The 25,966-nt window shown below is 45.7% G+C and overlaps 1 protein-coding gene and 1 long non-coding RNA gene across 2 annotated transcripts in view; one reads left to right on the top strand and one right to left on the bottom strand.

Annotated features, from left to right (window-relative positions):
• FOXF2 (forkhead box F2) overlaps window positions 1-23,425 on the bottom strand; it is a 177,161-nt gene extending 153,736 nt beyond the window's left edge. Inside the window, exon 1 of the mRNA XM_063665724.1 lies at window positions 23,415-23,425. The gene's annotated coding sequence lies outside the window, so the exon portion shown is untranslated. The remainder of the gene's footprint in view (window positions 1-23,414) is intronic.
• LOC134739678 (uncharacterized) overlaps window positions 1-25,611 on the top strand; it is a 63,725-nt gene extending 38,114 nt beyond the window's left edge. The window contains exon 3 of the long non-coding RNA XR_010126546.1: window positions 24,626-25,611. This is a non-coding gene — a long non-coding RNA (uncharacterized LOC134739678). The remainder of the gene's footprint in view (window positions 1-24,625) is intronic.
• Window positions 25,612-25,966: the final 355 nt, after the last annotated feature.

Here is a 25,966-nt window from a genome sequence, read left to right as displayed (position 1 = left end):
CCAGGCATGGGCAGACAGAAGGGCTTTCTCCTTCCTGGGACTCTGTTCTTTCAGGAAATGGAGTCAGGCTTGACTGGGATGAATGCAAAGCACTTCCCACAGCTGACCTTACCTGGGAGAAGCAGCACAGCCCTGAGTTCACTCTCCAAGGCTGCATCCATTCTCTCCAAGCAAAGTTCTCAGTCACAACATAAAATAACTTGGGCTAATTTTAGAAGAAAAGGAATGTATTAACAAATAAAAGCTAGCTCACAGACTCTCTGGGAGGGCTGGAGCATTAGCCTTAGAGACTGCAGGGCTGGGAACAGTTTCCAAAATGACATCACAGACTGGAAACAGGGTCTCATGACCACACCATTGTGCCTGTGATGGAGGCCACAAGAATGTCACCTCTGCAAACCAGAGGGAGCTACTGCCAAAGAGCTCCAGGCTTCTCTTGCTTCTTTGCACAGCCAGCTTCTGAGCCAGGCCAGAGTGGACGCTGACTGGCAGAGCCCAAGTCCCCTTCCTGTGCCCTAGCTGCAAGGGAGGCAGGGATCAACTTCCCACAGTGGGAACAGTCCTGGCTTCCATCACAACTCGTGAGGTAAGACTTCCCTAAACTGAGAAAAAAGGCTAACATGGGAAGTGGCCAGACAAGAACTCCAGGTGTCCATGCAGCTCTGCCCAGTCCTCTGCTTGCCCTCTCCACCCTTTTTGCCACAGCTGAGAGGATCTGCAAGGGGAAAGCCTCAGCCCATTCTGGTTCCAGCCTTAGCCCATACTAAGATGTCATTTACACACTGTACTCATTTCTAGCCTAAGTCAGAGATCACTGTGGGCTGCCCTAGTTTTTGCCCATGCCAGGAGGCTGCCTGCAGGAGATTCTTTGGAAAGTAGTCCTAATTATTCCCACCTTTAGTTACACCGATTCTCCTGTTTAGACTCTTACTTTCCCAGCCTTTCCCTGAAGCCTTTTCAGATTTCTCCCAGCTCAGCCCTTTTTCTGGCCTCCATTATGTCAAGATCAACACAGCCCTCATTATTTTGTAGATATTTACTTGCTGGTTTCTTGAGGGCAGTGACATGCCTTATTCACTTCCCTAAAATGCTAGCATCTATTGCTTGCATGGAGGAAGCCATCTGACCTCAACTTGGGTCCTCAACAATGACTTTTTGGAGGAGGTGATGTCTAAGACATAAATTTTAGAGAAGCTAAAACTAAATAAATTTTAGTGAGCTAGGCTGAGAGTTAGGGAGACTGTGCATCTTCCCCAGTCTATCTATTTTTCATTCACTTTCACTCCCCTACTCCAGAGAAGGGCTTGCTGACATATATCAAGAACTCAGGCAAACATCCGTGATAAATGCTTCAAATGCAGAAAGCACTTTGAAAGCAAATTTACTTGCTTTTTGGTGTGTGTGCGTGTGTATGTCCAGGGCAGTATTTTAAAGCAGTTGTCTATCAAACCTTAGACAACTTCAGTTGCAATGTATTGTTGATCCTAATAACTTCGTAAGATTTCAAAAAGGATCAGAAATGCATATGAATAGGACCAGGTACTGTAATTATTCTTGCAACAGTCTCTCAATGGACACTTAGCGGATTAGCCATTTCATTTGATCAAATGTTCAGGCCATTTACATACTATACTTAACAGGCCTAAGAATAGATCCATTTGTCTTAATGTAATAGTCATTCTTAGAAGAATCACTCAGCTAAGCGATTTATCACCATTAATTAAACTGAAAGCACTACCACTCTGAATAACACAGCAAAACTTAATGGTTTTTATGTCTGCAACATCACAGAGAATTTCATCCCTTAGAATTTCACAATCATATGTTACTCGTCCTGTGCGGATAGGTACTCCAGATCAAAGACCATGCGGATATACACATGTTTTATATACAATCTAGATAATTCTTATGTAAGAAAAATGGTATGACTAATGGCTAATCGTAGAACTACAAGGAATAACACTGTGAATATTATTAAGTCTGAGCAATGAATAGATGTTCTCTTGTTAAGAACAAGCTTCCTGCTTCTTAATAAGTGAATCACTCACATTAAGGTAATAGCTTTCTTTATATGTGAATTCAGATTTTCCCAATCAAGGTTCCGGCTTAAAGCTCGGTATCTGCTATTTCCTTTATGTAAAACGTTTGCTTTGAAAATAGAGACTTTTTACAATGACTATATATACATGTACATATATGTATACATATACATATATGTACATGTATATTGCTGCCCTAAGGACTGTACTTAAAACAATAGCTATCTTTTAGAAGTTACTTATATTTTAGATTATAGTTATGAGAGCTGTAGCTATTTATGCTGGCTGTTCTCATATACTTCCCCTTTCTCATTTAAAAAGAGGGGCTATGTTGGGATTTGAGGGTGTAGTATGGAATGAATGTGGTTGATTCTGGCATTGTTTACAGTACCTTTATCTTATGGATAATGTTGGGACTGCATGTACTCATGAAGTATAGGTGACTTGTAGCATGTGATGGGGTAAGAGTGGTGGTAGAACAGAAGCCCTCAAGAAAGTTGAGTCTGTTTCTGCAAAGACATCTCCTTGGAGAGTGGGCTGGAGGAGGAGATCCTCTCTCACAAATCCCTGCCCTAACTGGCCTCCACCAGGGTTTTGGTGTCCTCTCTGTGGAGTGACCAGCCTTTCTTTGTACAGTAGTAGGGCCCCACTGTCGCCTTACATGTGCAGACTCTTCACTTAGGGAAGGAGAAGAAGCCCCACACAGCTTCTTGTATCTCCCACTTAGGGTCTGTGTTTTGACACAGTTGGGGCTGTGTGTGCTCTGTGCAGAGCGACACATCCCAGGTTTGCCCACTAGGCTCATTTGAAGAGGGAGGGTGAATTTGGGATCAGGGGGCTGTCCGAGTCTTTTCTTTTGGTTATCTGCTGGAAGGAAGTCAAGAGTGAAACTTGGAGCCAGACTGCGCAGGGTTCTGATATTGCTCCATTTGCTGGCTGTGCAACCTTGGGCAAGGTATTCAGTTTCTGTTAGCCTCAGTTTTTTCATTGTAAGTGCAGGTAATAACTAACCTACCTTGCAAGGTTGTAGTGAAGTTTAAATTCAATATTGCTTCCAAAAGTATATTTAATTCAACAGTTATTTCTTTGTTGCCTATTTAAATATAACCCAGTGGATTCGGTTGTATGATTTACATAATTTGTATTATAACTTAACATTGACTGGCTTCAATTAAAACTGCAAATACAAATGATAAAGCACAGTCAATCCAGTTTTGCTGAAACTGTGAAGACATCTGATCACAAAATGCAAAAACATTTAGGACAATACTTAGAACATTGTAGTCATTAGTAAATGCTACTTGAATAAGATCCTTCAAGGAAAAGAAGGAGGAATTTTTTTTTTTAATTCAGTGCATTGGGAGAATATTAAAAGTTACAAAACAGTGATAATCCTTTAGTAAGTGTCATTATATTTTCACAACAAGCTTAGAACACAGATCCCCATGATATGTAATCTCTAGGAGCTGCTATTTGTCAGATCAAGTTTGGCTTGTTTTCTAGCAAGTTAGAGAACTAGAAATCCTAGTACTTATAGAGATTATCTGTGGAAAAGATCCACGGGCTAGACTCTCCCTCTTGCAGGCAGGGAGTCGGAAGCTCAGAAAGCCACGTTCACTCACGGGAGAACCTGGTTGGCCAATAGTGACCCTAGTGTCAGTGGGAAGCATGGAGTCCATTGCCAACATTATTATGCACCCACTGTGCTCATTAGTGGAGGAGAGGCTTCAATGCAGAATAAAGTCTCTGTCTTTCAGGGGCTTACTGTCTAGCTGGTCAATGGGACCTAAATGGAAAGCTGATAAATAACACTACATAAAAGTATATGCTGAGGGTCCAAGGCGTGGAGCCAAAAGTAAGAGCTCCAAGTATTCAGGGGAGGGGGGGAGAAGTACCAAGAGGGTGGCACTGGGTTGGGCCTCAGGACTATGCAGAGAGAGGGCACGGCACCCTGGGCGAGAGGTGTGGAGGCCCCAGTGTCCATGTGGGCAGATTGGACAATCATGAGAAGATCGACTTGGCTGGTATCAAAGATGTATGTGGAGATGGGGACAAAGACCTAAAGGCCACGTCAGTTGGCGAGTGAGTTACTTGGGTTGGAGGGAGGAGACGGTGCCCAGGGGGATTGTGGGGATGGTTGGGTGTGTGGGGGGCTGGACTAGGGTGGGGCACAGGGAGGGAGAAGTAGGGACAGAAGCAAAGGGTGTTATGGAGGAAGAGTTAACAGGACTTGGTGAGGGAGGAGGCAGAGCAGTCCTAAGGCTCTTGGCCAGGAGACTAGAACAATCACGGTGGGAACTGGGAACACAGAGGGGAGAGTCAATGGGTGAAAACAGGGTGATTTTGAATAAACAAACAGTATGAGGCCAGAGGGGCAGTATCCTGCTCAGGCAGCCCAGCGCAGTGGTACTGGCTCCCCCATAGGCATCCCCAGGGTCCCTCCTGTCCCCGCATCTGTGGGCTCCCAGGACCCCTGATCTGAATCACCACCTGGCTCCTGACTGATTCATCACGCGGCTCTCTGCCTGCCCAGTGGCCAGAGTGATCTTTTTATGCTGTGCACTGGTTCACTTCCCCAGTGTGAATGGCCCTCACCAAAGGCTGCTGCGTGCCCTCCCAAGGACACAGCCTGGCGAGGCCCTGCCCAGCTCGTCTCTTGGAGCCCTGTCTTTCCTCTTGACCTCCAGCCTGGGACTCCTGTGATGTCCACCTGGCCCCTGGGCCCACAGACCCACTGCTCCCTCTGTTTCCTTACAACTCCATCAGCCCCACTTCTCATGGGGTCTTCCTGGTCCCCCAGGTGGCTGGCACTTCTCTCTTCCCCATGCTCTGGGCAGCTACGGCTCTTCATCCTTCCTTGTCTCCTCATTCTGTCCCACATACTGTTTTCTTGCCCTGACTCCCTGTCCAGGCTGGGAACTCACAGGGAAACCATGTTATTCCTCCTTCTATCCCTAATCCTAGGGGTGCAGGGCTCGTCACACCAAGAAGAATGAATGGGGTGAGGGGCCCGAGGTGCATTGTGGGGAGCAAGCGAATGCTGCTGAGCGACAGCGCACCAGGGTCCGATTTCTTAGGGTGAAAAGTAGATGGCAAAGACGAAATGTGGGAGACAGAACATTTAGAGAATACGGGAGGACATAAAGCCATTGGAGGGGAAGGCACCTGCTCGTGGGAGGAGAGAACGTCGCAAGGGGTGCAGTCTATGGGTGTCACTGGCTGTTTCCAGCTAGTTAAGTATTGTGGGTCCTCAGAGAGCTCGTAGTGCAGTAGGAGGCGCTTATGAAGGGACAAGACAGACCCCGAAAAACAGGCAGCACGAGACCAAGGTAATGCCAGGGGCAGCTTTCTTCAAACTGCGTTCCAAGGAGTGCTCTTTGCAATGTTAATAGGTGTTCTGCTTAAAAAGGGCTCTCTTGGCTGGGCGTGGTGGCTCATGCCTGTAATCCCAGCAATTTGGGAGGCCGAGGTGGGTGAATCACTTGGGGTCGGGAGTTCCAGACCAGCCTCACCAACATGGAGAAACCCCATCTCTACTAAAAATACAAAATTAGCCGGGCGTGGTGGCACATGCCTGTAATCCCAGCTACTCGGGAGGCTGAGGCAGGAGAATCCCTTGAACCTGGGAGGCAGAGGTTGCAGCGAGCCGAGATCGTGCCATTGCACTCCAGCTTGGGCAACAAGAGCAAAACTCTGTCTCAAAAAAAAAAAAAAAAAAAGACAGTCTTGTGTCTTGTAGAAAGGTGGTTGCCAAGGGCTGAGGGATGGAGAAATGGGGAGAGGTTGGTCAAAGGGTGCAAACTTTCAGTGATGAGATGAGCATGTTCTGGGGCTCTTACGTATGGCACAGGTGGTAAAGAATGTGTTAATCAATTTGATTTATCTTGTAGAAAGGTGGTTGCCAAGGGCTGAGGGATGGAGAAATGGGGAGAGGTTGGTCAAAGGGTGCAAACTTTCAGTGATGAGATGAGCATGTTCTGGGGCTCTTACGTATGGCACAGGTGGTAAAGGATGTGTTAATCAATTTGATTGTGATAATCATACACAATTTACATGGGTATCAAACCATTCCATGTATTCCTTAGATATATGCAATCTTTATTTGTCAGTTATTAATAAATATTTAAAAACAAACATTTTGGGTGACTACTTGACTGTTGTGTGTGGATTGTTGAGATGGTATTGTAATCAATGATCTGTTTTATCTCAGTGAAGATGATGGTGATGATGATGATAATAATGATTATTTTATTGCTGCATTTTACTTTGTGAGCATTTTTTTTGCCCTCTACAGGATGGCAGTCAGATGGCTCTTAGTAGCTGTAGCAAGTTGCTTTTAGATACTTATCTTTCAATCCACCAACTATGACATTTAGAGTTTTACATATGGTTGAGATCAACTCTTACATGTCATATATTTGTACTTTAGGATGTTTGCAATAAATGTGTGTCTACCTCCCCCAAATAAAATAAAATAAAATAAAATAAAATAACAAAATAAGCTATCTAGGTATCATAAAGACTAAAATAGCATGTCCTACTAGGTTAAAAAAAAAAAACTCTCTTGTCAAATAAGCTAGGAAAATGCTGAGTTTTTACTGTAGAACTTTTCAAAGCCCTTGATGTACAAATGGAAACAACTCTCTCAGAAAAGTGTGTGCAGGGATTTTGAAATTTACCTGCCAAAGGAGTCTTTAAAGGGTGCACAGTGAGGATGAGGAACACCTGTTAACATGTCACAGGGTACTTGTGCTTCTCACAGTGTTGCTTGGGAAACAGTACATCATGATTCTAAGGAGGCAGACACCACATTGTGTTGGAGGCTCAGGGCCTCCCTTCCTTTTGTATCCTTGCCTGCACAGGCAATGGTGTGGATGCTGTTCACTTTCTAGGTTTTGACTCCGTAGTGCCTGACCCAGTGCTGGACAAGGCAGGGAGAAGTTGTGTAGACTCAGAACCTCCAGTGCAGCTGGAGGCTGATGTGTGCTCTAAGAAAGCCCCAGGCTGCTTCCCCAGTGCCTGCAGCGTGAGCCAGCTTCTGCCAGTATTCCTCAGAATACTGTGTGTGACTGTGCAGCTGTGTGCTTTCTTTGCACATGTGCCCATTTCTGTGTGCAAAAGAGCTCATGGGACATAGGGAGCAGAGAGGGAGCAGGCAGACGGCACTGCTTAGACTGACTTCTCCAGGTGACCCGCAGAAACGTTCCTAATGTTTTCTAAGTGTGTAGGTTCTGGTCTAAACACTTTCGTGTTTGGAATGGAGGAAGGTGCTGCATTTTTCATTAAGGCTGCTGAGGTGATTGAGCCTCATTCAGGGATATGCAGGGACTACAGACTTAGGCATCTCTGGGACCAAACTGTCTCGGGAAGTCAGAAGGATATTAAAGTATATTGGGAGTGCCTTTCCCTGTTAGTGTCAGCTAGCTAGTTGTTCTCTCTTCTTTATTAATAATAACATCTAAGACAGCTGATTGAAACTCCAGGCCTGGAGTCCTGCCTGGAAACTCAGTCGGCTTGGCTAGGACCCCCACAAACGATAACTTTTGCTGTCTTTGTTGGTCCCTCCCCATGGGACACAGAGATGCTCCTCAGTGGGTCCTAAGCCCACCCTCCACACTGAGGGGGATTGCAGTGGTGTCATTTCCTAGAACCATTCCTGGAACCACAGACTGCTGTGGCCGCCTCTCTCCTGCCCACTGCCCCTCCTTGGGCATTCATGCTGGATTGAACTATGTCCAGGCATCACTGGGTGCTGGGTACCTCCCTCACTGCCCATCCTGGCATCACTGGGTGCTGGGTACCTCCCTCACTCCCCATCCAGGTGTCACTGGGTGCTGGGTACCTCCCTCACTCCCCATCCAGGTGTCACTGGGTGCTGGGTACCTCCCTCACTCCCCATCCAGGTGTCACTGGGTGCTGGGTACCTCCCTCACTCCCCATCCGGGTGTCACTGGGTGCTGGGTACCTCCCTCACTCCCCATCCGGGTGTCACTGGGTGCTGGGTACCTCCCTCACTCCCCATCCTGGCATCACTGGGTGCTGGGTACCTCCCTCACTCCCCATCCAGGTGTCACTGGGTGCTGGGTACCTCCCTCACTCCCCATCCGGGTGTCACTGGGTGCTGGGTACCTCCCTCACTCCCCATCCGGGTGTCACTGGGTGCTGGGTACCTCCCTCACTCCCCATCCGGGTGTCACTGGGTGCTGGTTACCTCCCTCACTCCCCATCCTGGCATCACTGGGTGCTGGGTACCTCCCTCACTCCCCATCCAGGTGTCACTGGGTGCTGGGTACCTCCCTCACTCCCCATCCGGGTGTCACTGGGTGCTGGGTACCTCCCTCACTCCCCATCTGGGTGTCACTGGGTGCTGGTTACCTCCCTCACTCCCCATCCTGGCATCACTGGGTGCTGGGTACCTCCCTCACTCCCCATCTGGGTGTCACTGGGTGCTGGGTACCTCCCTCACTCCCCATCCAGGTGTCACTCAGTGCTGGGTACCTCCCTCACTCCCCATCTGGGTGTCACTGGGTGCTGGGTACCTCCCTCACTCCCCATCCAGGTGTCACTGGGTGCTGGGTACCTCCCTCACTCCCCATCCAGGTGTCACTGGGTGCTGGGTACCTCCCTCACTCCCCATCCAGGTGTCACTGGGTGCTGGGTACCTCCCTCACTCCCCATCCGGGTGTCACTGGGTGCTGGGTATCTCCTTTACTACCCATCCAGGCGTCACTGGGTGCTGGTTACCTCCCTCATTCCCAACCCCGGTTCCTCTGTAGCTTGTGCACCTCCTTTCTTTCCTGGATTCTCCTTCCCCTCTGGTCATTGAGGTTCTAGATGCCTCAAAGAAGACACTGCAAATGGAAGGAAGTAGATGGCTTTTGAGATGGATGGTGATGGCTGGGTGGGGCCTTGTCAGGTGTAGATTTTGACCATCAAAACTTCAAGGAGGCAGGGAGGTGTTGGGGTGAAGAGTGAGGGAAGAGCTCAGAGGCTAGAAGCCATGTCCCTTGGCTAAATGGCCAAGGACCTGTGCTCTAAGAGGTGCAAAGAAGCCCAAGGGGGCCGACTGGGAACTTTCTGATGGGCTTTGATAGAAAAAGAACCTGTGATGTGGGAGAGGATGCACATCGCCAGAGATGGAGCCCGGAGAGGCACAGGCTGCAGGGGAGTGCCGGGAAGGCTAAGTTTCTCAGGCAGCGAGGCTGCTGAAAGAGGCATGGCTGGGTATAAAGGGGTTTTCCAAAGCTACCGGTGGAGCAACGAGAAGAATGAGGATGGGCCAGGCCTCTGGCATCACAGAGGGTGTGATGCTAACAGGAGACGGGAGAAAGCCAGCTCTCTATCAGGGAGAACTATCTTCATGCCCCAAAGGGATTAAGAGGTGACCGAATCACACCAACATGATTGAGAGGCGACAGAAGCTTAGACTGATGAAGAAAGTTAGAAAGCCCCAGGTGGCTTTGGGTGAGTCTGCGCATGAATCCTGATGCGTTGACTGCATTTTGTGGTAGTGGAAGAAGCTGATGAGTCCACAGAGCCACAGTCAGCACACTTAGAAGGAAGACTGAGAATGAGGACTGTTCAAAAGAACAGGCAGATGTGCCTGGGTCAGGGAGGTGCCGGCAGGCGAGGTCCTCCCGGTCCCCCGACAGCCTCCTCCGCTTTCTCCTGCCCACACATGGATGTGCCTGGAGTTCTCCTGCTTCCCAGGGTGTGGAACGCTTTTGGACCTTGAACCTTTCCATGTACTTCTACCTAGAGTCCATTCTCCAACCTCACCCTAGGGATGCATTACTTTTACAATTACCATTGTACATTGTAATGGTATAATTGTAAATTTATACAATTATACTTTTTTTTTGAGATGGAGTCTTCCTCTGTCTGTCACCCAGATTGGAGTGCAGTGACGCGATGCTGGCTCACTGCAACCTCCACCTCCTGGGTTCAAGCGATTCTCCTGCCTCAGCCTCCCTAGTAGCTGGGATTAAAGTGTGCACCACGACATCCAGCTAATTTTTTTGTGTTTTCAGTAGAGATGGGGTTTCGCCACGTTAGCCAGGCTGGTCTCAAACTCCTGACCTCAGGTGATCCCACTGCCTCAGCCTCCCAAAGTGCTAGGATTACACTGCGCCCAGCTCAATTATACTTTTAAATTAAAACATTGAAGACCCAGTGCTCAGACAAGACCCTAACCTTAGACATGACTTCCTGTGTGCAGAAAGAACCCACCAGTGTACACAGTTACTGCCTTTTATTTCATATTTCATATTAACTTTTTGGCCCCAAGGAAACTTAGTGTGCCCCTTTCAGAATTTAAAATAGTACTTGGATTTCATAAGATCCCGAAGATAGATGTCCTTCAATCACCAACCTTTTTCTCATTCACATCTTCAATAGTCTTTCCTAAGAGAAAGGCCAATGCCATGCTTCTGTTGGAAAGTTGGCCCTGAATCCAGGCAGACTTTGGAGTAAAATCCAGCTACCTAGAACCATCAAGGCCCTGCACGGATGCAGAGAATCTTCCCAGCCTGGTGTCCTGTCCTTTCATATCCCCAGGCAGCCAAGGGTCTCCTCTCTCCCAAGGTGGGAGGCAAATCCTATATCCATGAACAACAGGGACTCTCTCAGGGTAGGCAGACACTGTGAATGCAGCCTAAAACTGCCCCCAATTTTTGAGCAGTTTCACAACGTGGTTAATAATAGCCACACAGGGTTTACCGATGGCCGCACTGGTGACATCGGGGCAGGCTGCATGTTTACAGTGGGGACTGTCTTGTGCACTGTAGGATGTTTAGAACATCCCTGTCCTCTACCCACCGGGTGCCAGGAGCACCCCTTCCTTCAATTGTGATAACTCAAAATGTCTGTAGACGTTGCCAAATGTCCCCTTGATTGGGTTCTTTCTGGGAGGCAAAATTGCACTACCTATTGAAAACCACTGGTATACATAGAACAACCAGGGTATTTTTTGTAAGGAAGAGGGGGGTGGGTGACATGTGGGTAAGACATGATGAATCCTAACAGTCTAAATTCTGCCTGTTGGAAATAGAGTTCGTTTTTACATATCCCAAAAACTGTATGAGAGGAAAGAAATGTGTTCCAGTGTGTATCAGGTAGATCTTAAAATACAGTTGGGAATCTCTTGGGTCCAAATTAATTAATGATTTAGCACTTTCAAAAAATAGGTGTATCTGTCCTAATGTATCCAAGCAGCCTCCAGCATTCAAATGCCACAAGCAGCCTTTTGTGGTATTTCTTCCATCCCATTTTGAAGAAGTCATCTGAGCATGAAGAATCTTTTGAGTCAAAATGTGAGTAGTTGTGCTGACTTGTTTTAAACATCTAACGAGAATCTCTCACTCGAGTGTAAATTTGGGGTGTGTAGGTTTGAGTAAGGCAGTTTATGTAAGACGGGTGTGTTGGTTTAACCAAGGCATGAAGGAGAGGGGTGGCGTGCATCAGCGAATCAAGTGTTGTTGATAGGAGACAGGAAGAAATCGCCTTCTATTGTTCTGTTGTACAATGTGCCTCGGGTTTTACCTTGCTGGCACTTTCTAACTCTGGCTTCCTGACTCCAGAACTGTTTCAAAAACCATTTTCATACCACGTTCCTACAATCCCACTGTGTTTTCCATTGGAAATGCCATTTCTGCAATTTTTAATGTCTGTTTAGTTATTTTAGAACCTTGGAATGGGAAGCACCTCAAGATCAAAACAAAATTAAACTGATAAAAAATAACACACATTTCTCCAACCATAACATGTACCTAATTTGTGCAGTGACAGGCTCAGGGAGGAAAGAAGTGCGGGGCCCTTGGAGGACCTGGGGAAGCCACTGTCTGTGCGAGCTCCCATTGCCCTGGTCTTTTTGTTGGTGAAACATAAGAAATACAGGTGCCTGATCTTGCCTCCTATGGAAAGCTTTAAGTGCCTCAGAGATTCAGACTGTCTCTTAACTCGTATTGAGCTACAAAGTTTGCTGTGTGTTGGGGAACCAAATTATAGTACTTTGGGAAATCTCCCCCAAATCAACAGGAAATAGATCTTTAAAGATCTTTCAGCCGGGGCTTGAGTACAACGTTATTGGAAGGAATACCACTATCAAGACCTTGGTGTTCAAGCCCTCCTCATCAGTGAATCCAAGTAAAAGTGACTATTAGGTGCTTTGTGTTCACTGCTAAATCAAATGCTATGGATTCCATTTCTTTTGGTGTGTTTTGGAACCCTGGCACGGCTCTGGCTTTGGTGTTAAGTGCTTCCCTGGACGTAGCCAATGTGGACACTGCCGGCTCTGCAACCTGAGTGGATGTGATGCAACATAGGACTGCATTGCCAAATGTCCCACCTGAGTGTAGCTTAGTGAATTTCTCATTGCCGGTCCTGGAGTATCTCCCTTCTGTGGTGAAAGCCTGGCCCACTCACCCCCCACAGGAGTGAGGCAGTGCATGAGCAGGGAATTCTGCACCTGGATGCAGTGGGTTTAAGTTTTCTTCCCCAGATTTGTGGCATCAGAGGGAGATAGCCACGGAATTTTGGGCAAGGCGCTCCAGATTATGGGGACTTAGTTTCCTTAGCAGTAAAAGGAAGGAGTTAACTTAGACCTCTCTGTTTCTAGCACTCTATTACTTTGAGTTTATTAGAGCAAGTGAGTACCTCTATCTGTAAGAGCAGATAAATAACATGAACTTAGGACCAAGAGACTGTCTTCCCAGTGTTTGTTGGGGATGTTTACTTTGGGATAAATACTCTGAATAACGTCCCCTCTTTAACTCATTGAGAACACATTTGTCTGCAACAGAAGCTGGCAAACTATGGTCTTCTGGTCAAATGCAGCCTGCCTCCTCTTTTTATAAACAAATTTCTACTGGAGCACAGCCACGCTCATTCATTTAGATGTAGACTGTGACTGCAGTTGCACTAGAAGGGCACAGTTGAGTGGGTGGGGCAGAGACCACCTGACCTACAAAGGCAAAAGTATTTGTGATCTGGCCCTTTACACAAAAGTCTGTTGACCCCTGGTCTGAAACATCATTCATCCCATAATACTCACCCAGGTTCTGCAATGTGCCATGCTCCCTACCAGCTGTTGGGGCACAGAGATGAGCCAGACCCAGTGCCCGACTTGGAAAGATTCCCAGCCTGGTGAATGTTCGATGAAGAAATTAGAGGTTTCTTTATTTAAAACAATAATACAGACAGCAATATTATTCATAAGAAGAATTGCATATTGTTTTTTATAAACACCAGTAGTGACTATTCTTTCCTGTTCTCTTTATTGTATCTGTAAGAGATGTGGCTACCTGTTTGATAACGTTTCCTGTGTGTCTTTTCTTTTTTTTATGCTAGATTTCAGTGTTCCTTAGAGCAAGGCATTATCTTTTTCTCAGTGAAATGAAAAAGTAAAAATGATTCTTCACATCAGGTCCTGCTGAAAACATCCCGTGTGCCCATCTTTTACAAAGAGAGGCCAAACCCTTTTCTGTGGGTGCTGAGGCCTCGGTGTCCTGGCTGCTGCTCCCCTCCTAGCTCCCTCCTCCACTCTCCTTCTCTCATGCTCTCAGTTTGGATCTTGCTCAAGTGCTTGCAGTTTCCTGCAGTTGTGGGTCTTCTCGCTTTTCTGTACACCACTTTTCCACCTGATGTCACCCCTGCTCTTTCTTGTGTACCTCTTGAGTCCCCACTCTTTCCCTCGAGGCTCTGTTCAAGTCTCATCTCCTCTGATCCCTTCCTAGGCAAAGATGTTTAGACTCTCTTTTGTGCAGCAACCACAGTTCATATATAACTCCACTACTATACTTATTACACTATATTGTACGTATTTGTCTATATCAGTGTTTCTCAGTGCAGGAGAGGGTAGCGATTTTGTTCTTCAGAAAACATTTGGCAACATCTGTAGACATTTTTGGTTGTCACAACTTGGGGAGAGGTGGGTGCCATGCTCCCATTGGTGCATGTAAGGGATGCTGAAGACATCTTACCACGTACAGGACAGCCCCACACACAGGCCCATCTGGCCCCAGGTGCCAACAGAGCCAAGGCTGGGAAACCCTGGTCTACATACATGCCTTTCCCATTAGGCTGAGCTCCTCATCTGCAGGGGTTGAGACTGGTTCGTCTTTGTGTGTTCAGTGCCTGGCACATAGTGGGCAGTCCATCTTATTGAAAGAATCAATGTCGTCCATGTATTTTGCCACCTGAAATCCATGGCACAGAGCTAGAGTTATAGCAGGTGCCAATAAATACATGTTGATGAATTGTTAACTGATGAAATGAGTGAAAGGAGAAACACCCTTGCTTGTAATCTGGTGACAAACTGGAACCCACTGCTCTCCAATGAAGTTAGCCTCCTTCAGATCAATCACAGCTTCAGAGGAAAAGGTCCTCCTTCTGCTCAGAATTGTTTTGCGTAGAAAACATTTTCACCATTCCAACCTCCTCGTTCTCACAAAGGGAAAGAAAGGAAGAGAGGATGGGTGCTCAGGTAAGGAGAACTGGCTGGGGCAGAGGGGGTACACCGTCCTGCCCTGGGAGCCCTGTGAGGGAGTGAGGAGTTTGGATAGGCGTCGGCGTTGAGTGCACTTGGAAAAAACATGTCTCTTGAAACTTCATTGAGAGGTGATGCAAAAAATTCTGCTCAGTGCCCTGCAATTGTTGCCTCTGGGGCTCTACTATCCTCAAGAAAGTTGGGGAATTCCAGGCTGGAAATATTCAGAAAACCATTAGCTAGCTGTCTTAATGCGGAAGTGGAGGGCAAGCTACGCAGAGGTCACAGATCATCTGAGGCATTGCTTCAGCGTATAAGCTTGCTTCCCACACACCTCTTTGAAGAGTGGCTCATTAACTGGGCAGGAGACCACTGGTTTTAAAGTCTCTTTTTCTCTTGCTCAACCTTGGAAAGAGCTGGGTTCCAATGACCATCCAACTCACCAGCAGGTAAAGGTGTGAGACAGGGCAAGGGTGCATTTGCTGAATATCTAAATCCACTCGATAATGGTGTCTGCAGGCTTTGATCCTCAGTGCCAGAATTGTGAGTTCAAATGAAATCTGAGGATGGAATTAACTCCAGGCATGAAGAAGGGCAGAAGTGCAGTTTCTTTGTCGAAGGAGACCACCCACTCATAAGTTTACCTTGCTAGCCTGTAGCGCTCCAGGCAATCTGTCCTTTTTGAGCAGGTGCTGAGGAGTACTATCTCCTAGATAAACCCTTGATTCTGGGCTTTGAGTTCTGGCGACCCATGTTTAAAGGGATCACGCCAGCCCATCAATGGTTAACCGTGGAGAAATGAATCTTCCCAGGGGAGGTTATTTGTTCTAGATTTTGCCGTTCTGGTGACTTCAAGGAAATGGTGTGTGATCGTGTTTGTATGTGTGTGGCTTCTCCTTTCTTAAACACATAGATTACAGTGTGATTACATTGTGATTTGGAAATCGGTGATTCTAGATGGTGCTGGTGTGCTGACAGAGGGAGGACTGGATTACACAATGATGATATTGTAGGTGGTGCAACCCTCAGGCGCTCGGCCAACCTGCGGCCCAGGTGCTTGCTGTTTGGAAAGATCTGCGTGCTTGTCCTGTTGTCATTTATTCACACCAGTGCACAGCTGTGATAATGAGGCACATTGCCCCATGCAAATCTATAGAGTAAGTTTCATGATAAGGCTAGCTCTTTTTAGGAAATCAGGTGGCAGGTTTTGATAGAACCCCTTAGAGGCCTGTATGTTTATTTCTAGGGCTTAAATTTTGCATCCTGGAAGTTTTAGCTGTAAATACTGCATAGACTGGTGGGGTCTACAGTAAGTGAATTCTACCAGTGTTGAGGCCACGGGACAGTGATTTCCTTATGCACCTTTCTTTAGGTTGTGGCTGAAACAGGGATAATACTGGCCCCCACCCTGATGTTTGTTTCAAGGAAAACCTTGTCTTTCATGGGAGTGTTTTATTAATTCTCCCAAGGGACACTTTCCGTGGTAAAGAGGAACAGCACCATGGTTGTTAGGGCAGGTCTGAGATGCCCAACTAGGGTGCTGTTGCCCCCAGGGACATTTGGCAATATCTGGAGACCTTTCTGTTGCTACAATCACTAGGGAATGCTACTGACATCAGTGGGTTGAGGCCTGGGATGCTGCTAAATGTCCTGCAATGCACAGGACAGCCTCCAACACAGAAATATCTGGCCCCCAATGTCAATAGCGCAGAGCTTGAGAAACCTTGGGGTATACAAGTTTGAAACATCCCTTCCCTCTAAAACCACTGGCTCCATTATTATTTAATTTTACTCTACTTGTAACCTGGAAGGCCCATGGGGACCTTGCTTACCATACAATGCCTTTTCTCCCAAACCCCAGGACCTTCGTTCCTGGAGTTGGAATTAGATGCTCACCTGCTCCTTCTAGCAGCTTCCCCACCATTTTCCCTGTTTGCCCTGAAAAATCCCATCTCCTTTGAATTGCACCCCCTCAGACTATACCATTCTCCTGTAGTGAATGTTACCATTCCCTACGGTTTCCTCCTGAAGGCCTGGCTCCCCTTGCAGTCACCATAGAGTCCCATGGTCAGCTTCTTCACCTCTTCTGGCATCATTCCTGGCAGCCGCAAGTCTACTTGGGTGATTCTCTAACTTGCAGACCTTTCCACACGCGGATGATTCTGCACTTACAGGCGTTTCCACCCACCTCCTGTCAGTCCTTGCTTTGCACGGTGACTTCTTGGACTTGCCATCACCAGTGATTTCATCATTGTCCATTCCTGGCCCCCATGGCCCACCCCGGCAGCCTGCTTACTGCCCCTGCTCCTCCTGACCCCTGCACACTGACACCCCCACCCCCACACGGCTTAGAGTGCAGGGCGCCGCACTCTCAGCATGCCTTTGCACACACCCTCAATGCTCCTGGAAAAACCCAGAGCTCAGCTTCGCCCCAAGCTTTCCCTGCCCTAGCCCCTCATCTGCCTGGGAGACAGCTATGCTCCAGGTTACACCCAAGGCTTTCAATTGGGCACTTCTGGGACATCCGCCTCATGCCGTTCCCCCCTTTCAATGACAGAGTCCCTCCTTATCCCCACTCCCAGCTGATGATCTGGTTTCTCATTTGGCTGAGAGAACAGAAGCCATGGACACAGAGCCAGCTCATCCCTGCATCTGCATGGAGTACCGAAGCCCCTCCTTGCCCCTCCTTGTTGGGTGAGCTGCCTCTGCTCCTCTGGCAGGAGGCTCCCTCCAGCTGTGTGCCGAGCTGTCCACTCTCACCTCCAGAACGAGGGCTGCCCTCGCTGACAAGGTCTGCCCTCTTGCCGCAGCACTGGTTTCACCTCCTGTTTTGGATCTTTTCAAACAGCACACGAACATTCACACTCTCCTACTTAGGAAAAGTCCCCTACTTGGCCCACCTTCCATGCCAGTTACTGCTTTATTTCCATCTTCCTTTTCACAGCAAGGCTCTTTAAAACAGTTAGGGGAACATCACACACCGGGGCCTGTCGTGGGGTGGGGGTAGGGGGAGGGATGGCATTAGGAGATATATCTAAGGTTAAATGACGACTTACTGGGTGCAGCACACCAACATGGCACATGTATACATATGTAACTAACCTGCACATTGTGCACGTGTACCCTAAAACTTAAAGTATAGTAATAAAAAAAAAAGCATTAAATGGGTAATAAATCTAAAAAAAAATCTAACCGTTTTCTCCATAAAAAAAAAAGTTCTCTAGACAATTTCTACTTCCTCCGTTCTTACTGTATTCACCAGTGAGTTTCACGTGGATGGATGAAATGTCATTCCCTAGTTCCCATCCCAGGCCTGGCTGGATGGTAATGGACATCGTTAGTACAGGTCACTCACTCTTTCTTGCTTGGCTTCTGGGGCATCCGAACTTGGTTTGTTGTTGTTGTCATTTGCTTTAATTTTAATTTAATTTTATTTTTGCCTCAGGGGTAGCTTCCTGTCAGTCTCCTTTCCTGGTTCCCCTTCCTTTTCCTAATCTTTCGTCGCTTGAGCTCCAGGACACAGGCCTAGGCCCTGGTCTCTGCTTTACCTTCCTCTTCTCCCTGGATACTTCACATCCTATGGCTTAAATGCCCTCCTCTGCTGATCCTCACGTTGCTCTTTCTCCCCTGAGTTCTAGGTTTGCGTGCCAAACTTTCTGTGTGACCTCGCTACCTAGAGGCCATCCTCACTAGAGTGTCAGGTCCGCAGCACAGGGACTCCATCTCTGTTTGCTACAGCATCACCCAGGTGTCTGGAACAGTGACAGGGACAGAGTGGGTGCTTGTCAGATACATGTGGGGTCTAGAATTTCTGTCCTTTCCCCTCAGACATACAAAGAGAAAAACTGAGCCCAAGGGCTTCAATTTCAACCATCCTGAGAATTACGCTGTCATGGAGCCTTCTGGGGTCAGTCTTAAAAGTAGGCGGGGTGGGAACTTTCAGGAATTCCTCTTTTTCTCTAAAATATGTAGAAGGAGGGTGTCCTAAAGTCTGGTAAACTGGCTCAGCCCATAATGTGCCCAGATTGTGAGAACAACTTGCCCTTGAAACAAACACAACAATAAAATAAAATAACTGACAAATCATCTTTATTAAATAAGCAAATAGTCTACATAGATACAGTCACTTATCTGTCACTTGTAGAGTATTTGATGTGTGTCTGATGCTGCCTCTACTGAGTTGTGTGATCTTGGTCCAACAGCTTTAGCTCTCTGGTCCTCAGTATCATTTGGTGTCATATTAGATCATTCCTTATGTTCCCTTTAGCTTAAAGTCTCTGCATTCTTGGGCCAGGCACAGTGGCTCACCCCTGTAATCCCAGTGCTTTGAGATGCTGAGGTAGGAGGATCACTTGAGCTCAGGAGTTTGAGACCAGCCTGGGCAACACAGCAAGATCCCATTTCTACAAAATAATAATAATAATAATAATAATAATAATAAGAAGAAGAAGAAGAAGAAGAAGAAGAAGAAGAGGAAGAAGAAGAAGAAAATCTCTATGTTCTTTAAGTAGGAATTGATGTAATTGTTCCTCTTAAGCAAATTCCATTAGGAAAGATAACATTTAAAGCTTCCTTGGACAATTGAGTCATAGTGAGATTTCTATGTTAGATTCTTCTTGAAAGCAGATTTGACCAGGGGAGTGAGCAGGCAAGGTCCACCTAGATGTTTCAAGTAGAAGGAGGTGGTGTTGGGGTGTAGAGAATGACGAAGGAGCGAAGAAGGGGAAAGAGCATGAAGTCAAGCTTCAGAAAGCGCCAGCCCTTGCCAGTGACCAGGTGTGGGTGTTTGGCCGTGCCTTCGTCGGGGACGGGCAGGTGAAAGAGGCAGTTAGGTGTGTTTGGAGGTGAATGCGCCACTGTGGGCGTGGGTGGGAGGATTTCCTACCGTCTCTGTGCTGGGTTATGTACGTCGTGAAACCCTCCTTGGTTTGGGCCCTAAGACGTTGGCCAAAGTTTGCTTTAGGATTATGTATGAGGAAATACTTTATCAACTAAACCACTAGTGAAAACAAAACACAAGTAGACTATTTAACCCACTTAAAGGAGTGAAATGTTCTAGAGACTTCGGAATAATGCTTCACAACTGGTGTCCAGGGAAACCAAGGCCCACTGGAGTCTTAGGAAAAATTTCAGGGAAATGGAGTTCTGTGGTCAAATCGTCCCTTGATACATCAGTGCATCTTAGAAATCTCCAAGAGGGAGACTATCAGACAGAATGTTCCATCTGACCGCGAAAGCCTTGTTTCCCGTTAAGCACCTATAAACATCTCTAGCTTTCCTTTTGACACAATTTGGAAAGGATGCTTTGGAAGTAACCATTTGCTTGAGTGCAATTTCTAAAGTGATCATAACAGTCATCAAAACATGTTTACTGCCTAGGTCTATCAATAAAGCACTGATAGAATTGGTATAATTCAAGTTAACACATTTTCTTGAACCTAGGAAGCAGCTTTGTCATTAAACGTAGTTGATAATTCAGCATGTTGCACTTCTTTGGCTTCCCAATGCTGCCCTTTCTTTAATAAAAATTGATCTGTATTAAGGGCCTAAAATCAAGTAATGAGGAGTGTCAGATTGGAAAGACATAACTTATTTTTGTGTTATTAAATGTCAGAGGTCTAAAGTTGAAATCCAGTGTGATTTGCATATTTTGTAGGATTGCTTTTTTTTTTTTAGAACCATTTCCTGCATGGCAGATTCTTGCCAAACACCCAATGTCGTACAATTGCTGGACAGAGGCCAGTCTTAGAGCAATTGCTAGTAGTCACTGTAACAAAAGTTGTTTTATAATTTTTCTAAGACGTTAAGACAATTTGAATATAGTGAAGAACACCATTCATCTTTTCATTACTTGGCTGAACAAAAAAAGAGAAGGTCATTCTATGTGATGAAAGTCATTTTCATCTGATATTCAAGCCTCAAAAAGGAGAAACTTGGGGGAAAGGAAATAAAATGTCTGTGTTTTTAGGGGACTATTCAGTGGTGACGTCATATGTCAGTGGCATTCAGAGCTCCACTGTGTTGGGCGTCTTGTGGGTGCCGGACCAGGTTTCTAGGCAGCTGATTCGGGTGGCATTGCCTAGTGCAGAAGCGTGTGCCACTGATGGCTGTCTTACAGCACCATGGAAAACTGCCAGGCCTCTGTAATGGGACTGCATGCTGCTTCCTTTGCCCTGAGACTTTCCTGGTGGGGTCCTTCCTGAGCTGCCTGATATCTAGGCTCAGTGAAGAGCCCACGTAAGGCTGAGAAGTCTCCTCTCTGGGCCTATGCTGACCCCCGCGGTTGGTGTCACTCCCCACACACCTTCTCCTTCAGATTCTATGTGATGACCAACGTACTTGGGATTTCAACTGAATGGAGCCCTGCATGCCTGTATTCCCAGCTCGCTGTGCTCTGCAGGCACTTGGGAAGGGGCTTACTACTGGCTGTCTGTCATCTCCAGCCTGTCCTCCAGTGGAGCACTCGGGAACCGGAACGCTCTGCTGTCCACTCCCATTCACAGGGGGTGAGTGTGGAAAATGAGCTCGCTCCTACTCTCATGAGAGAAATCAACAGTTTTGATAATTGCTACAAAAGTAGTAACAATCCCCCCAAAATGACTTTGGACAAACAAGAGCAACAAAACCAAGATTTAACGTTATCATTAGGATTAACGAAATCTATGCAACTCATAAGGCTAACTCTCAGGTGGAAAGAAAATTCTATTGAAAACAATGACAACTCTGGTCTCAGTTCTTTTTAAAATCGGAGTTAAAGAGCATAATTGGACTGTTTGCAACTCAGTTGATAAATGCTTGAGGAGGTAAACACCCAGTTCTTCATGATGTGCTTTTTTCACAGTGCACTCCTGTATCAAACATCTCATGTACCCCATAAATATATATACCTACTATGTACCCACAAAAATGAAAACAAAAATAAATTAAAAAAAAAGAAAAATAAAATCGGAGTTAAAGGAATATTTTAGGCAACTCACTTCACCAATATTGGCCTCAGATTGCTGATCTTGTACAAATTGGGGGTGGTGGTTGGAAAAGGTGATCACTAGGGTCACGTCTTGCTCTCAGACATGAATTCTACCTTCCACAGATGCTTCTTTCCAAAGGAGGCTGTGCCTTTGAAAATTTAAATGTTCTTTATTTATGCCATGCCTACTCATGTTTCAGTCATATTTGATGCATGAATTTTAAGACAGGCTATCTATTTACAAAGAAAATAAATTTGCCACTAAATCCTTTTTGAAACAATGTGGGTATAAACAAATGGTTAGATACAAAGTTTTATTTCAGGTGGACAGAATAAATTTGGATGATGGTCAGATTTCTGGATTTTGTTAAAAATGTGGAAAATACTTCTGCAATTACAGTGGTTGGATTTTGGTTTCCTGACAATGTAACAAGTTTTACAAAGTATGTTTATGTGATTGGACTCAGGGCCAGGCCTTGCCAAAGCAGCAAGCAAGTGACTCTGCTGGTCTTATCACCGATAGTCATCATAACTCTGAATTGCATCAGTTTTCTTTTATACAGATTATCAGTCACTGGAACCATTTCAGGTCAACATTACCATTTTCCCCTTTGGCATAAAAATAAATTTACTAAGCTAATGCATTACTCTTGCTTTTAAAATATAAGCATTGATTGGCAAGTTCATGCCAAACACCTTGCGTAAGTTTCTCCTGGAAGCTGTAAAATCTAACCTGACTGCGAAAGTAGGAGCAACTTTTACAGATGTTGATACAAGGCACACAAAGAGAGTTTTCTTTGGTGACATCCAGTTAGCTTCCTAGCATTTTGTTTTTTCAACTGGAAATAGATCCAAAAGACTGTGATCGTTTCAGGCAAGTTAGAAAATAAATTTCAGTATTTAATCCTTCTTGGCTAAGGCACATTGGTGAAGTAAAATTTTCCTTGTTACATGAGAATTTCAAATGATTATAACCATTCTTTCCTTTTTCCTTCTATTCATAAGAGCAGTTGATTCTGTTATCATTACTTTTTCTTTATCAACTATTCCTCCCATCTTTTTTTTTCCAGAATGTATTTAGATAGCTTTCACTGTAGGGAAAAATGTTTTTGCTTAACTAGCCAATGCCCAGATGCTCCCCAAGTCTGTTCTTCATTGTTCTTCTCTAACAAGTGGTCTACCTAGAGTGTCTCCATTTTATTCTAGGATCTATTCCCAACTATCTGCATCTGTGCAAGTATGAAGCCTGCTGGTCATTTTGCAAATCATGATGACCTTAACCTTGGTGATTTTTGTCTGGCTCTCCTTGTAGCACTTCTGATGACCACACCTTGTCTGTAAACTCTCTCCTCCCGGGCCCCTCATGCCATTCCTGGTCCTCCCCCATCTCTTTGCAGATTCCCCCTTCTCCTGGCTCTTCCCTGGGGTGCCCTCTGAAGCCCAGTGCCCTGTCAGTGTTATCACTCCAGTGTGACCACTTTCTTGCTCTTAGGGAACCTTCAGCTCCAGGCTTGAGCCAAGACTTTAAAACCAAATGCTCATCTCCAGATCTATTCCGTGTCCAGCCCTGCATTCTGATGGCTCTCCAATTACCTTAGCATGGGTGCATCACAGCCATTTCAAACTCAGCACATCCAAAGTGGCATAACACAATTGGACTCTTTTTTTTCCCACACAGTTCAGTTCCTTTTCCAATGCCTTTATTTCCGTGAATGGTGTCATTATTTTTCTAACTGAGTAGTTTTAGAACCTTGAAACAATATTCTGTATTTTTTCTCTCTCTTCTCGTATATTGGATGACGGCGATTCCTTGCTGTATCTGTAAGACTTCACATCAGTCCTCAATATACTGATAAGTTTCTCCTAAACAGGACTGATAATGCTGATATGCTTAGAAGGGCATATCAAGTTGGAACAATTTGACCAGAAGCCCCATGACAAAACCACACCAAAATTAGAATAACTGTAATACTTTAAATCAGCCTTTGCCTCAAAGGTAACTTCTGGGGCATATTCTTATCCGTCTGTCTTACCATCCATGCATCCATCCATCCATCCATGCATCCACCTCCCTACCTTCATACCTACAGACTGACCCGTCTATGTCTCAACATTGTTGATGTTTGGACTGGATACATCTGTGTTATGGGGGCTGTGCTGTGCATGGCAGGATGCTTAACAGTATCCGTGACCTCTGCACACCATGTGCCAGCGGCACCCCCTCCTCAGTCATGGCAACCCAAAATGCCTCCAGACATTGCCACATGTCCCATGGGGGCTGAATCTGTCCCCTGCTTGAGAACCACTGCTGTATCCTATCTCCAGTGCCACTCTACAAATTCCATAAAATTGTTGAAAATAAATAGAGATGGTAAATTCATGCTGAATATTATAACACTGACTCTAGAACACTTAATTTGAAAAGACATTAATAGTATATTTTAGAATAAAATGATACATATTTTCTTTTTTTTTTCCAGCACTTTGGGAGGCCGAGGTGGGCGGATCACGAGGTCAGGAGATTGAGACCATCCTGGCTAACACGGTGAAACCCCGTCTCTATTAAAAATACAAAAAAAATTAGCCGGGCGTGGTGGTGGGTGCCTGTAGTCCCAGCTACTCGGGAGGCTGAGGCAGGAGAATGGCGTGAACTCAGAAGTCGGAGGTTGCAGTGAGCCAAGACTGTGGCCACTGCACTCCAGCCTGGGTGAGAGAGCAAGACTCCGTCTCAAAAAAAAAAAAAAAAAAAAAAAAAAAGAAAATATGTATCATTTTATTCTAAAATACGCTATTAATGTCTTTTGAAATTAAGTCTTCTGGAGTCAGTGTTATAATATTCAGCATGAATTTGCCATCTCTATTTATTTACTTACTTTAAAAGGCCAAGTGGAGAAATTGTTTGGACGACCCTTATCTGTAGCTTCTGGTTAGAGAATTTAATATGATAAGGTATTAAATGGCATCAAATAAAGAGTTTTGCCCAATGGAAATTGGAAGGCATTTTATGTGTAAATGTCTTGGGTAAATCACCCAGGTCTGCCACTGTGTTTGTTCTGAGAAGCACATTTCAAAAGTTCTCTAAGATTTAACTTTTTCAGTTTTAAAATGAGAAGAATAATTGTGTCTATCTCATAGGATTGCGGTAAGCACTAAATGAATCCTTCTAAAGCTCTGGACAGAGGCCTGGCGAGTTGTGACGACATGATGATGTCCACTCTCAGCTGGAAATAGAAATGGCAGGCTTGCTGTGGTTGAAGTGGGCTGGGGGGTCTTCACACGAGGCCCAGCTGCGCTTTGGCATGGACCCAGCTACCAGCTATGCTTGGCTGCCCTCAGCTACTCCTGTGCAGAAGTCAGTGAACGTGCACCTATATCGTGGCTATGAGACACTCAGTGTGAAACTGCACATGTGCACGGCATCTGAAGCAGTGGATTTGCTTGAGTGGCAGCACCCATGTTTGTGCAACCCCGTGTTTCTTAGATGAAAATGGAGCAATCCTCCTGCACGTGTGTGCTCCCATCTAAGGGCGTAGGATTCAGCACTGCGAGTCATACTTTCCACTGGAATTGCTTTCCTGGACTCTGGTGACCTTTGATTAATGTCCACTTGACCCTTGAACGACACAAGTTTGAACCACACCACTCACTTGCATGTGGATTTTCTTCCGCCTCTGCCACCCCTGAGACAAGGCCAACCCCTCCTCCTCCTCCTCTTCCTTATGATTTTCTAAATGACATTGTCTTAGCATATAGCACATGTAACATACAAAATACATGTTAGTCAACTGTTTGTGTTATCAGCAAGGCTTCTGGTCAACAGTAGGCTATGAATAGTTGTGTTTTTGGTGAATCAAAAGTTATACGTGGATTTTCAACAGCCCAGGGGGGTGGAGTTGGTACCCTTAAGGTCAAATATATTAGTCAATTAAAATACATTGATTAGGCCTACTTTATAATCAAAACTAGACTGGCCATTACCAGGACTGCTCTTCTGTTTTAGATACAATCCCGCCCTCTGGGAGATTAAAATGTAAGTGGAAAGAGACATGTGTCATGTTCAGAAATGGTTGAATTCAGAGTGTGTCTGTCACAAAAAACATGAATGTTGGAATCATTGACGAGCTGAGTTTGAGTTTCCAGTTCTTTATTTGTACACTACTGTGTCTCTGAGTGTTTGCAGGGATTGAATAAAGCTATGCTACAAACTGTGTAGCACAAGGGATACTTGAATGTTGTAAATCATTTCAATGAAAATCATTGTCTTTCTCTGTTAATTCATTAGGCAAAAATGGTTGGGTATGTTTTCATCAAATGTATTGGGAGTGTTTGGAATTTCCGACTTAAAATATGGGTGAAGTCGACACTCTGTGACTCGAGGTCCCGTCACCCTGGAGGTGGCAGATGTGACTTTATATTCCAGTTCTGGTGTGCAGACCTTCACGTTGGTTCCACGGAGTCCCAGTTCTAATGACAGGA

The sequence above is a fragment of the Pongo pygmaeus genome, chromosome 5, assembly GCF_028885625.2.
Source record: "Pongo pygmaeus isolate AG05252 chromosome 5, NHGRI_mPonPyg2-v2.0_pri, whole genome shotgun sequence".
Taxonomy (NCBI): domain Eukaryota; kingdom Metazoa; phylum Chordata; class Mammalia; order Primates; family Hominidae; genus Pongo; species Pongo pygmaeus.
This window is presented reverse-complemented; position numbering and strand designations above follow the sequence as displayed.